Genomic DNA, 12582 nt, shown 5'->3' with positions numbered 1-12582 from the left:
TTCTTGGATGAGTTGGGGCCCCAGGTGGCAAAAACAGGTGTGGGCATGGGCATGGGCATGGGCCTGGGTGAGGAGGGTGCCATCCAAAATCCTGTGCCAGTTCTCTGAGCCCCCGTGTGGCTGTCTCAGTGCTGCCAGGCCTAGGCAGCAGCCTGCAGCACCCAGCACAGGAGCACAGCAGGGACTGGTGGCTGAACAGCAGAGGAAATCCCTTGCAGCACCTGCAGGCTCAGGGCAGGTTGCTGGGGGTAGGCTGCAGGCAGGTGGAGCTGGTCCTGCTGGCCAGAAGCTGCCTGCACCAGGGCCGGGGGGCTGACAGGCCTGGCCAGAGGCCGTAGGACCCTGTGGGCCTGGACAATGCAGTCTTGGCAGCTGCATGGCAAGTTGGTGCCAGGCAGTGACACTGGCGTGCAGGCAGGCTGGCACAGCTAGGCTGCGGCCTGCCCAGGGAAGACAACCTGGAGTGCCCTCAGGCTCCCTGGTGGTGTGCCCCAGGGCTCTAAGTGTCTTCAGCCTTTTAAAGCCTGAGGCAAGGGCTGTCATAGAGGCAACCCAGTCCTGGGGCAGGAGAGGCTCCTAGCCTGGAGGCCTGGGGCTAGCCTGAGGCTTGTTCCCTAGTAGGTCAGCCTCAGGCTGCATGCTCATTACTGCACAATAAACTAATCCCTCATAATTTTGCTACCTGTATTTGCAGGTAGCATATTTACACATGATTAAGGGTTTTTAACTGTGAAGTAAGCATGCTTACATGTAGACATGCACATTTACTGCACAGTAAATTAGACTACTGTGCATTTAGGTGTCTCGTGTAGATGTGTCGGAGTAGGAAGCACTCACTGCACAAGGAAGGGGGTGGGACTCGGGCACAGTATGGTTACTGTTAAAGCAGAAGTCTCTCAGTCTAAGTGCTTGAGGTTTGTGTACAACAGTGAGGATATACCTACAGAAAAGACATCCCATAGAACTCCAGTTACTGGTAAGTAACTCCTCTTTTTTCATGCATATGTATCCTGGTTTGGATATTGTAATCCTTCTCACCAAAATCACTATCACTTACCTAGCTTGTAGAGATCATGAAAACCTCACTTCTGGCTCAACTAGCAGCCTTTACTGAAATGTGCCAACTTCCTCTGCAGAGTAGAATATGTGCTAACTTTCCCAGGGGGGAGCCAAAGAATAAAAAGGATCCAAACACACTAACCCTGGCTTTATCACCTCACAGTTTCCCACCACTATTGAGCCAAGAGCTGTTCTCTGCTAATGCCTTCTCTGCTGCAGAGTTTCCCCTGATTTCACCAAGGTAACAGAGAGAAAAATGTGCCTCATTATTTTGTGGATATTAGTTCCTTTTGTCACATTTAAAATGCTTCGATAATGAAACCGGATACAAAATGTATGTTAAAACAATCAATTTATGTTTTAAAAAATGACTTTGCTGTTCTTGGCTACTCAGACCCTTGAAATGTCTTTTAAATTAGTTAGAAAGAGTAAGTAGGGGAGGGCAGGGAATAAATGCTGTAGCTTTCTCTTAACCAGCATTCAGTGCAACTGAGATTGAAAGGTTAAATAGTCTAGGCAACTCCATGATTTCCAAGCTCATGACAGAAAAGGAGGAGCAACAGGTAGTGCTTCAAACTTTGAGCTTTTTCTTTCCTTGTGTGTCTTTAATGTTTCCAAGACTATTTAAGGAGCTACGTTTCATTTTTAAATCTGTTTTTTTTATTCCTAGATTATAGAGTTGCATCTTGGGTTCCTTCCTTATGCCCCATGGTCTTTGGAGGCATTCAAACTTATGCAAACTTGTGCAGTGCTCTGAGGGCACTTTCTCAAAGACAGACATCTCCTGGAAGTGAAGCTGCTAAGAAGAGTGGTCTACCAGCCAGGGAACAAGCCCTTCAGCTGTGTAAGCACCGTGTAGAATCCTTCCCCTAGGAGGTCCAAGGCAATCAGCAGGCCTTCCATATAGCAACAAGTAGCAGAAAATTATTCCAGTTAATTGTCTTGTGCAGGAAAGCCAGGCCCACAGCAGTTCCTCAGGAGGAGAACTCCTGCCACAGCTGCATTACCGAATCCAGATCCCTTCTGTCACAGGTAACCATGACTTGTAAACATTTCTGTGAACCTCACAAGCTGTCTCTGGTAATGCACTTGTGTTCATGATTTGAAATGGAAACCTATTCCAGAGCTTCCATCCTCTGGGAATTAGAAACCTAATTCATAGTCTAAATGTATTTAGAGCCAATTTTTGTTCTCGTGCTAACATTGTTCTTTGGCTTAAATAATGTTTTTCCTCATCCTAAAGTATTTATGTAGAGCAGTTATGTCCCCTGTCCACCTTTGTTCTTGGCTAATATGCCCAAGCTTTTTTAGTCTCCCCTCAAAAGACAGGCTGTCCAGTTCCTGATTGAACTCATGGAGAGCCACGTGTTGAAGCACTTTAAAAATGGAGCGTTTCAACCACTGACAGACATGCAGCCCCTGCCAGGTACGCCCCGCCCCCCCCCAGCAGGAGTGCTTCAGCATCGCTGTGGCTGCTCCAGCAGTGTGTTCTCCAGCCAAGGAGTGCAGCAGGAGGCTGCAGTAACCTGTGTTTCCCCACCACCCGGTTGTGGGGGCCAGAGCAGGCTCTCAGTTCAGCTCTGCATCTTCCAGTTTCCCAGAAGCAGCAGCTCCATTCTTCCTCCTCTAAGGAGGGAGGATGTGGAGCCAATATCAACAGGTCCTTTCCTGTCTGCACCACCTCTGCTCTCCTGGAGGACCCCCTCTCCCCCAACCACATCCAGGGGACCAGAGGACCAGTGCCCCTTCCCCTTCCCACCACAACTGGAACTAGAAGACCAGACCCAGGGTAATGTACTGGGATTGGGTGCTGCAGAGAAGGGTTCCCAGTTCTGGCGAGGGAGCATGGGATCTCTTGGTTCAGACAGGGGCTGTGGTGCCTCCAGTCTCCCAGTTCTGCTGTGGGGGGTGCAGTCTGGGGCCTCTAGTCTCATGGCATCAGGTTCCATTAGGGGTGGCACCAGATTTCTTGAGTTAGCAGGAGAGAAGACCCCCAGTTCTAGGATCTCCTGGCTCTGGTGATAGGATGAAGGGGTGCTCTGGGAGAGCAGAAGTTGAGTAGACACTGGAGCACTGTGGGATTCTGGAGAACATGGGAATCCCTGTTGTGCTCCATGAAGCATGCATATGTAATAGGAATAGCATTTTTTTCACATACCACACATCACGCTCACGTAGGTTCTTGGCCAGAGTGTAGGACCTCCATCTAACCCAGGAGGTGCACAGCCCCACCAGGGGGACGCCTTGTTGGACCTAGTGCTGGCCACAGGTGATGACCTGGTGAGGGGGCTGCGGGTGCTCGACCACCTGGGCAACAGCGATCATCGCCTGCTGGAATTCACCATCCAGCGCAAGGTGGCAAAGGCATGCAGTAAGGCAGCAGCCCTAGATTTTAGGAGGGCAGACTTCAATGAGCTAAGGAGGATAGTTGGAGAAGCGCTGAGGTCCTGGAGAGGGGGGGAGCCAAGTGTCCAAGGAGAGTGGTTGCTTCTTAAGGAGACAATCCTCCAAGCCCAAAGGAAGGTAATCCCAACAAGGATCAAAGGGAGCAGGAGAGCACACAAGCCTCCGTGGCTCACCAAAAACATCTGGGAATGTCTCCTTGCTAAAAAGGAGGCTTACACCCAATGGAAAGAAGGGGTCATCACCAGGGAGGACTATTCCGTTAGTTAGGAAGTAGTAGTTAGGAAGGCCAAGGCAGAGATGGAACTGGGGCTAGCTTCCCAGATTAAGGACAATAAGAAGTCCTTTTTTAAATACGTAGGGGGTAAAAAGAAGGTCCCGGGTAATGTGGGGCCCTTGCAGGACGCCATGGGAAACTTGGTCGTCACACCAGATGGCAAAGCTAACATGTTTAATGATTTCTTTGCCTCCGTCTTCCTAAATAGGGACCAGAACAGCCATCTCCCTGCTGGGCCCCCTTTGGGCCCGGGGGAGGCACACCTGGGCCACGGGTTAGCGAGGATTTAGTTAGGAAGCTTCTGGAGGGGTTGGACTTATTCAAGTCAGCCGGTCTGGATGATCTCCACCCTAGAGTTCTAAAGGAACTGGCCGAGGTCATTGCAAGTCCCCTGGCATGGCTGTATGAGCACTCGTGGTGCTCTGGTGTGGTGCCAGAGGACTGGAAGGGGGCCAGTGTGGTTCCCATCTTCAAAAAAGGGAGGAAGGAGGACCCGGGAAACTATAGGCCGGTTAGTCTTACCTCGATCCTAGGCAAGCTGTTTGAGAAAATTATGCTGGCACACATCCAGGAGGGGCCAGCAGGGGACTGCATGCTTAGGGGCAACCAACACGGGTTCATCAGTGGCAGGTCCTGTCAGACCAACCTGGTGGCCTTTTACCATCAGATCACCAGATCATTAGATACAGGGGTAGTGGTGGATGTAATCTTCCTGGACTTCCGGAAGGCTTTTGACACTGTCTCTCACCCCGTTCTCATTAAGAAACTGGAGGGCTGTGGTGTAGACACCCACACAGTCAAATGGGTCGCCAACTGGCTGGAGGGCCGCACCCAGAGGGTGGTAGTGGATGGGTCCTTCTCAACCTGGAAGGTCGTGGGCAGTGGGGTTCCGCAGGGCTCGGTCCTCGGGCCCGCACTGTTCAACATCTTCATCAGCGATTTGGATGAGGGGGTAAAAAGCACCCTGTTCAAATTTGCTAATGCCACTAAGATGTGGGGGGACGTGGGCACACTGGAAAGATGCAACAGCCTACAATCAGACCTAGACAGGTTACAAGGGTGGGCGGATGAGAATAGGATGGGTTTCAACTCAGACAAGTGCAAGGTGATGCACCTTGGGAGGAACAATTGGCACCATACCTACAGGTTAGGGAACTCCCCTCTTGTCAGCACGGAGGCGGAAAGGGATCTGGGGGTCATCACTGACTCCAAGATGAACACGGGCCGGCAGTGTGGGGAGGCAGTCAAGAAGGCCAACCGCACCTTGTCATGCATCCACAGATGCATCTCGAGCAGGTCCAAAGAGGTGATCCTCCCCCTCTATGCAGCCCTGGTCAGGCCGCAGTTGGAGTACTGCGTCCAGTTCTGGGTGCCACACTTCAAGAGGGATGTGGACAGCATCGAGAGGGTCCAGAGGAGGGCCACTCGTATGATCAGGGGACAGCAGGGCAGGCCCTATGAGGAGAGGCTACGGGACCTGAACCTGTTCAGCCTCCACAAGAGAAGGCTGAGGGGGGATCTAGTGGCTTGTTATAAACTAGTCGGGGGATCAGCAGGCATTGGGGGAGTCCCTGGTCCCCCGAGCACTGCCAGGAGTGATCAGGAATAACAGTCACAAGCTGGCAGAGATTCAGATTAGATATCAGGTGGCGCTACTTCACGGTCAGGGCGGCTAGGGTCTGGAACCAGCTTCCAAGAGAAGTGGTGCTGGCTCCTACCCTGGGGGTGTTTAAGAGGAGGTTAGACGAACACCTTGCTGGGGTCGTTTGACCCCAGTACTCTTTCCTGCCATGGCAGGGGGTCGGAGTAGATGATCTGCTCAGGTCCCTTCCAACCCTAGAAACTATGAAACTATGAAATAAGACACTACTTGTTTTGGGAAGGGGACAGGGAGAGAAAAAAGATGTTTCCAGTCATGGCTCAATGCTGACTGCAGGGGATCCCAACTGCAGCACTAGGTCTGACTGGGTGAAATGCACCTCTTCCCTGAGGACGAGGGAAAGGACTTGCAGCAGTCTCCATGCTTGCTTCTACTCCAGCAAAGAAAGATCATCTTTCCTGTTTAAGGCATGCACTCCAATTTTGGGGGGATAATTCTTGGTAAAAAAAATGTGTGTGAGAGTAAATAGTATTGGTTTCATTCAGCATCAGTTTGGAACACTTCTGCCATTTTTTAAGTTCTTCAAAGGATATGTATCTATTTGATTCACCCTTTGAAGTGTTTTAAATGTCTCCCGCAATCCTAGGCTCACATTTCCCTTTTTCTCAGCTATGTCCTCTGTCACTGCCAATAGATGAGCGCCTAGCTGAAGGCAGAAATTCTTGTTGTTAGTTGTTAAATGCATGACCTTGCATTATGTGCTGTTATCTTTCATGTACTATTTCTCTTATTCAAGACTGATCCTTGAGCATCTCCATTCCTTCATCCTGATAGTTTCCCTTTCAGCGCAACCTATTGTTTTCCCTCTGTCGGTTGATTCCTTACCTACAGAACAACTGTTGTACTAATTACCATGTTCTCCAGCTGAATTAATAATTTGCCTTGTGGCATCATATTTTACCAAAGTTCAGGTAAATTAGATTACATTCCCCTTGTGTATAAAAAAAACAATCAGCTATTTTATTAGTATGGCACTACCTGCCTTTCATAAGCCTGTAATGTATATCATTCTCCACTTAGTCCTGTTGTATTCTTTCCTTCAAAGTTTGTTCTAAAGCTTTGTCAACTCTGAGGTGAGATTAACAAGCCTTTAGTGGTTCAAATTATCTTCCCCCTTTCTTAAATATAAGGGCTGTGTTGATTGTTTTCTAGTCAGGTGATGACACCCCTGATTTATAATCTAATTCTGAATAATTTCTACTGCACTTACAATTTTATGTGCCAGCTCTTTCAAGCATAACAGGATGGGTATTATCCTGTTTTGCCAACTTGAACACATTTGGCTCTTTGAATTTGCTTCTACCTTGGATGTGCTAATTCCTGTTTCTATAGCCTCATTTTCATTCAGTTCCAGTCAGTTTTTGTCTACATGTCAGATGTCATTGTTTTTATATATTTACTTTAAAGGTCAGGACATCTTTTATCTCAGCTCCATCCTCATTGTATACAGGCACTGCTTCTTTTCTGATTCCCCCTCTATATTTTGTGGCTAAAGAACCATTTGTTGTTTGTTTTAACCTCCTTTGAAAGGTCTGAGTCAGCCTGACTTCTGGCAGTTCTCAGTTTATTCCTACATGTTCCCACCTCCTAGCTGTAGCTTTCTTTGTTGATCTGTCCCTCTCCCATTCTTTGCAGGTTCTTGGCTTGCTCCTGATACCCTTTTAAGGTGCTTATGCACCTGCTTAGGTTTGGAGTCCAGCCCTATTTTTTTTTACCTTTAGTTTATGATGCAAGTTCCAAAATTTGTTTCCCTTTTTAATGTAAAGAAATTTGAAGCCTCCTTCACATTTAACTCCTTGAGCTCTTCCATCCAGGTGACTTCTAACTAGCTCCCTTCATTTCTCAGTTTGCCCTTTTGAAATTAGAAACTTAATTACCAATTTATATTTGTTCATCCCTTAATTTATTTTCAACTGAATCAACTCTTAGCCCATGTTTTTCAATACTCAGCTCTTCTATAATGTCCGTATGACCTAACTTCAAGATCTGAGGAGCTTTTGGCTACCATGGCAGAAACCAGTCAAAGGAATGTAGTTAACTCTCTGTCTTTTTGGTGTATGCACTCATACTCAGTCTGGCTAGATGTCAAGTGGCTGGTGTGAGATCCTACAGAGTAGATAGGAAAATGACTGAGAGCAGAAAGAGCAGGTGCAATGCTTTGAAACAACTGTAACAGACTGGGGTTTTATTTTGTCTTCCAGGAGAGTTTATGTGATTTTTGTGGGCCCAGATACTGTGAGATGTCATTTTGTGTGGGATTCAGCAAGATTTTATAGGATTTTTCAGGTGATTCCCTATTTAAGACATTTCTGTTCCCTGTAATTATAGCACCTCTAGAATTAGTGCTGACACATTTTAAGTCATCAAAAGAAAACTAACTTTATTTGTCATAATGGTGTGTTTATACTTCACATAAAAAGCTGCTCATCCTAAAGATTTTCTTTCTTCAACTTCTTATCTTCTTTTCACCTAAGGGGCACAATAGTGTGTTTGGCATATAATCACCACATTTTCTGTTGCCAAGAGTTAGCCCCTTGATTGTTTCTCTTGCCAGCCAGTGCCATTGGTCCCAATTGCAGTTCAGGGTAAATTCATCAGTTTTAAGAATAACAAATTTGTAAAATGTATATGCAGATTAATCAGGGGAGAAACCTACCTTCAGATTAATTTGATTTGAATATGTATTTGTGCCACATTGGAAAGGGTTATATAAAGCATGTGTTTAAAAAGGTTGAACAATTGAATATGTGTCATACTGAAAGCTAAATAGGCAGTCATTTGGGGCATGTCTATACAAGATGCTTTACTGAGCATTAGACTAATCTGTCTATACGTCCATGGGATTTTCTGCAAAGTAAAGTAAGCTAATGCACCTTTTGCTAGTACCATTTGCTAGTACCATTTGCAGGAAATGCAATGACTAGATTAACGGTGCACTAGCTACTGCACAGTAGCACACCTATGGACACTGACCAGGAGCAATTTTAGCCTAGGCAGCAGGGGGTTGCTGCTGCCTGGCTAAGCCCCAATATGGGGGGAAGCTGTGCTAGCTGGAAAGGCAGCTGTCTCTCCACTATGTGGGGATTGGGACCCATCCAGATCCCCATGTGGCCAGGAGATTGGGCCAGTCACATGGAGATTGGGTCCCAACACGGCTGTCCCAGCTGCAGGGACAGCTGTCCCGAACCCTGTGGAGGTTGGGACCAGCCCCAGTGGCCTTGCCAGTCCTGGGGTGGCACCCAAGGGAGCCTGGAGCTCCCCCTGGCTGCTGCAGGGGGCAGAGCAGGGCAGGAGCAGTGCAGCCCTGGAGTGGACTGCTCCTGTCAGGAACACATTTGCTCCCAGTGGGTGCATGTTTACATGTGTGCAGGGGACACAGCTGAATGCCCCTAAATTTTCTGCAAAAAACCTCAGGTGCATTAATTGCATATGTAGATGAACCCTTGGTGACTTGCATTATAATTGGGTAATTCTGTCATCCATTCTTGGAGAAGCTGTTCTAATTGAATGTTTTGGGTCATACCCTAAAATTAGCTCTTTCTGTTGGGTTTCACTCTTTCTGGGTGCAGTTGGAGATTGTGCTTTCTGATCATATTTTGGTCTTATCTTTAATTCATTTACCCTACCTTAAAGTATTTATCAGCTTGTATAATGTATTGTTCCAGAGAGCTATTAGATCCTAGCAGATTGGATTTATTGATTTCTGACTCTGATCTTACAAGTCTTATTTCATATTCATCACCTGTCAGTGCTGTGTTGGCAGCCTGTGTTGAACAGCTATGTATTATAGATGACAGCCCTCTTTAGTGGGCTGTGGCCCAGTCATCTCATAGCTGCTTCCCTTGGACAGAGGTGATGAACAAGAAGAAAAAGTCTATAGCACTTCTGTGAAGGGGGTGAATAGCACCTTTAGCCCTATCCTATGCTATTTTCTTGTCTATGTCCTGTTTCCTACTGTGAACAGAGGGAGAGGACAAAAGCAAGTATGATGATTGCCAGTCACATTACTTAGCGCACTGCCACTCCTGGATGATACAGTGTCACACATGGTTTCAGAACCTACAAAGAGTACAGCAGAGCCCCAGGTCCTAGAGTCCCATGGTTCTGTCCTGTCCTGTCTGCTTTTTTGTTTGAAAAAACAAAGCTAAACTAAATAAATCTGTATTTCCTGCCCTCAGGATTGTGAAGAAAGGCTTGAAAACCGGAACCAGATGTTAAGTATCCAGTGATGCCCACCTGAGCTTTCAGACAGTCTGGAAGCCATAATTCTTTGTGTATAAACGTTTGTGTTCATAAGCTGTTAACTGAGGAAAACCAGTGCTTTAGAAGGTCTTCTATCAACACCATTGCATAACCTCCATGGAAAGGGACTCTGCTAGATTAGTGTCAGCAAGGATCCTCTGCCTGCTCTCTTCTGTTACATTTTATTTCAAAGTCCCTTGTGACGCCCCAGTGTAGAGTGCTACGTGCTGCAGTTTGCTCTTGTTTAAAAGTCGTCTCTCTTTCGTGCAGCTCAGCTTCTATTAGTGTAATTCAGAATGCCCAGAGCGTCCTCCTCGTTGCAGTGAGCCCAGATGACAAGAGCGCAGTTCCAAGATTTTCCATTGCTAAAGTCAGCCAAGCGGCTCTGAATTCCAGCTTGCTTTCTAGAAGGAGGGATATGGCAAAAACAAACCAGCCATTTCTTTGCTTAAAGTAAAAATTCCATCACAGCTTTTAATGCCAGTCTGCAATTTACAACTGTAGAACCCGGGAGCACAGGTGTAAGCAAGAAGTGAGTTGCTTATTAGCACTCCTATAAAATATTGTATTATGGTCGTCTTTATATACCCGTTGTCTGTCTGAAAAGTGCATCGCTTGGGCACTGTTACGATAACAAAGAATATAAAGGTAATGCATTTTCTACTGGGCAACCTTATCTGCACTGATTGTACTGGATTTTCAGCTAAGTGTGACTGTGAAGGATAATTACCATCATGTGTTACCTGAGATTACAGGTTTGCTTTCCAACTAATGACACTAGAAGAACCAAGCAGTTGTTAATATTTAATCAGACTCTTGGCTTAACAATTGGATAAATGAGGTGTGTAATTACACAATTATAAAAGACATTTCAGATAGGAACTATGCTGTTATTAATACTGAAGGTGAAAGCTGGTGAGCATAGGCTATTGAGTCCTATCAAGCATGTCATTAAAAGAAAGATCTTCACTGTAAGTCTATCACTGTTTCCTATTAGATGATAAACAAATGTTTCAGTTGCCTTTGAGATAAAGATTTTTGCTTTGCCAGCAGATTTCAGTATAATAAATATCAGACCATATTTTTTCAGTATGGCAAACTGTAATCAGCGTTAACTAGGGAACATTTAAATATATGAGATGAGGGTGTACCAGTCTTTTCCACTCTTTTATACTCATGCTTTATGTATCATTTCTCAGTGGTCATGCAATTATTTCCTCTAAGTTATTCATGTTTAAATTTATAGGAGATGGAGAACACATTTTAATTCAGCAAAGTATTTACCTGCCCAGTGGAAGCTTTCTTTAAAATAAATGTTTGCCATATAGATTGTGCAAATAGCATCTTCAACGAGGTGGTGTGTTTGATTGGAAAATACTAGGACAGATTTGAATCAGTGATGCTTTCTATAATAATTTCATTATTCTGTTCTTTAATCTTCTGTTTTATCTCAACTCCTTAATGAAACTTTTTATTTTTTCAAGTGATTTTAATTTGGAAAGATTCCAACAGTGGGCCTTGCTTACATTCCACTGCAGTTAATGCTAACAGTACTGCTGTCCAGAGTTGATTAAAAGTATACTGCAAAGTTAGCATCCGAAGCAGAGAACTTATTGACCAACATGATTGCATCTCAGAGACATGAACCTGAATAATGATCTTTAAATTTATTGCAGTACATGTTCAAAACTCTGAGGTGCTTTGCAGAATGCAGTTAAAGCAACAATCAGGTAGTAATGGGTTCCTCCAGTGTTCATTTATGAAAATAATACTCACTAGTGTTGAATGTTCATTACTAGGAGGAAGCAAACAGTTATTTATTAGTGTAGTAATCCCCAGAATTAGCCATTTCTGAAAGGCTTTGAAATGATTACTTATAGCCCAGGCTTTATTTAACTCTTGGTACCCCGATTCTCCTCAGAATGTCAGTCAATACCAGCGCATTTTGTAATGTCGTTTGAGATCCACAGGTAAGGTTTTCTCTGGGAAAGCAAACTGGTACTGATATTTTTTTTCTCTTGAGCCAAATGTTGTTACTCAGTCAGGTCTCTTTACCTTCCCTCTGACATGTGATTCACTTTAGCAAACATGAGGCCCAAATAAGGCTGCAACATGAGGCCCAAATAAGGCTGCAACATCAGGTCCAAATAGATTTGCTTTTATTTCGGCTTTAGTGTTTTGCCACCAAGGGTGAAAAGAGCAGAACTTGTATTATATTGATACAGTGCCAATACTGCTTGTTGGGCACCTTATAGACAAGTAAATAGGTAAGAGACTTGCCCTAGATAGCTAGAATTCTGACATAATGGGTGCGTCAATTAATGTGAAGCAAGAAAGTTTCGAGCAGTTTGAGCCAGAGTAAACTCCCAGGCACAGTGTACGTGTGTGCCTGGGACAGCAGCAATTTGAGCCAGGGCATAACAGGCCTGGGCTGGCAGGGAGCACAGGGGGGTCAGCCTCGGGCATCAGGTGTCTGCGTTGGGTGGCAGGGGGGCTGCCTGGGGCACAAGGCTGCTGAAAGTGCAGAGCCGTGTGACTGGTGGCAGGCAGGAGTCTGGCCCCCAGCTGGCTGGGCTAACCAGGCACAATTTACGCCCCTGGTCAGTGTCTACACGTGTGTTTAATTGGAGTAAGTTACCCCAGTGTAAGATAGTACTGTCCCCAACAGTACTATCTTACAGTAGCATTAATTAGTTTACTGTGGCCTAATACCATCTCATGTGTAGATGGTGACACTTTAGTCTACAGCTAATTAGTCTACTTCTCAGTTAAGCACATGTGTAGGTACAGACAAAGGAGCAAAGGAAAGTGATGGAACTTATCCCTGAAACCATTACCTATGTTTAACTGTCTTGGCAACTAAACTAGTGCAACTGGCTTTCTTCTAGCCTCATACCTCTCCAGTCCATTTAGCTGCTCCTTCTGAAATCTTCTTCCTTTG

At 45.6% G+C, this 12582-nt stretch overlaps 1 long non-coding RNA gene across 1 annotated transcript in view; it reads left to right on the top strand.

Annotated features, from left to right (window-relative positions):
- Positions 1-608: 608 nt before the first annotated feature.
- The window catches only part of LOC149865044 (uncharacterized), a 40878-nt gene continuing 28904 nt past the window's right edge, over positions 609-12582 (top strand). Inside the window, exons 1-2 of the long non-coding RNA XR_016442355.1 lie at positions 609-1903; positions 2010-2091. This is a non-coding gene — a long non-coding RNA (uncharacterized LOC149865044). The remainder of the gene's footprint in view (positions 1904-2009; positions 2092-12582) is intronic.

The sequence above is a fragment of the Crocodylus siamensis genome, chromosome 5 (assembly GCF_052110815.1).
Source record: "Crocodylus siamensis isolate JL-2025a chromosome 5, ASM5211081v1, whole genome shotgun sequence".
Lineage (NCBI taxonomy): Eukaryota > Metazoa > Chordata > Crocodylia > Crocodylidae > Crocodylus > Crocodylus siamensis.
The sequence above is the reverse complement of the archived record's forward strand: the minus strand, read 5'-3'. Positions and strand labels throughout refer to the sequence as shown.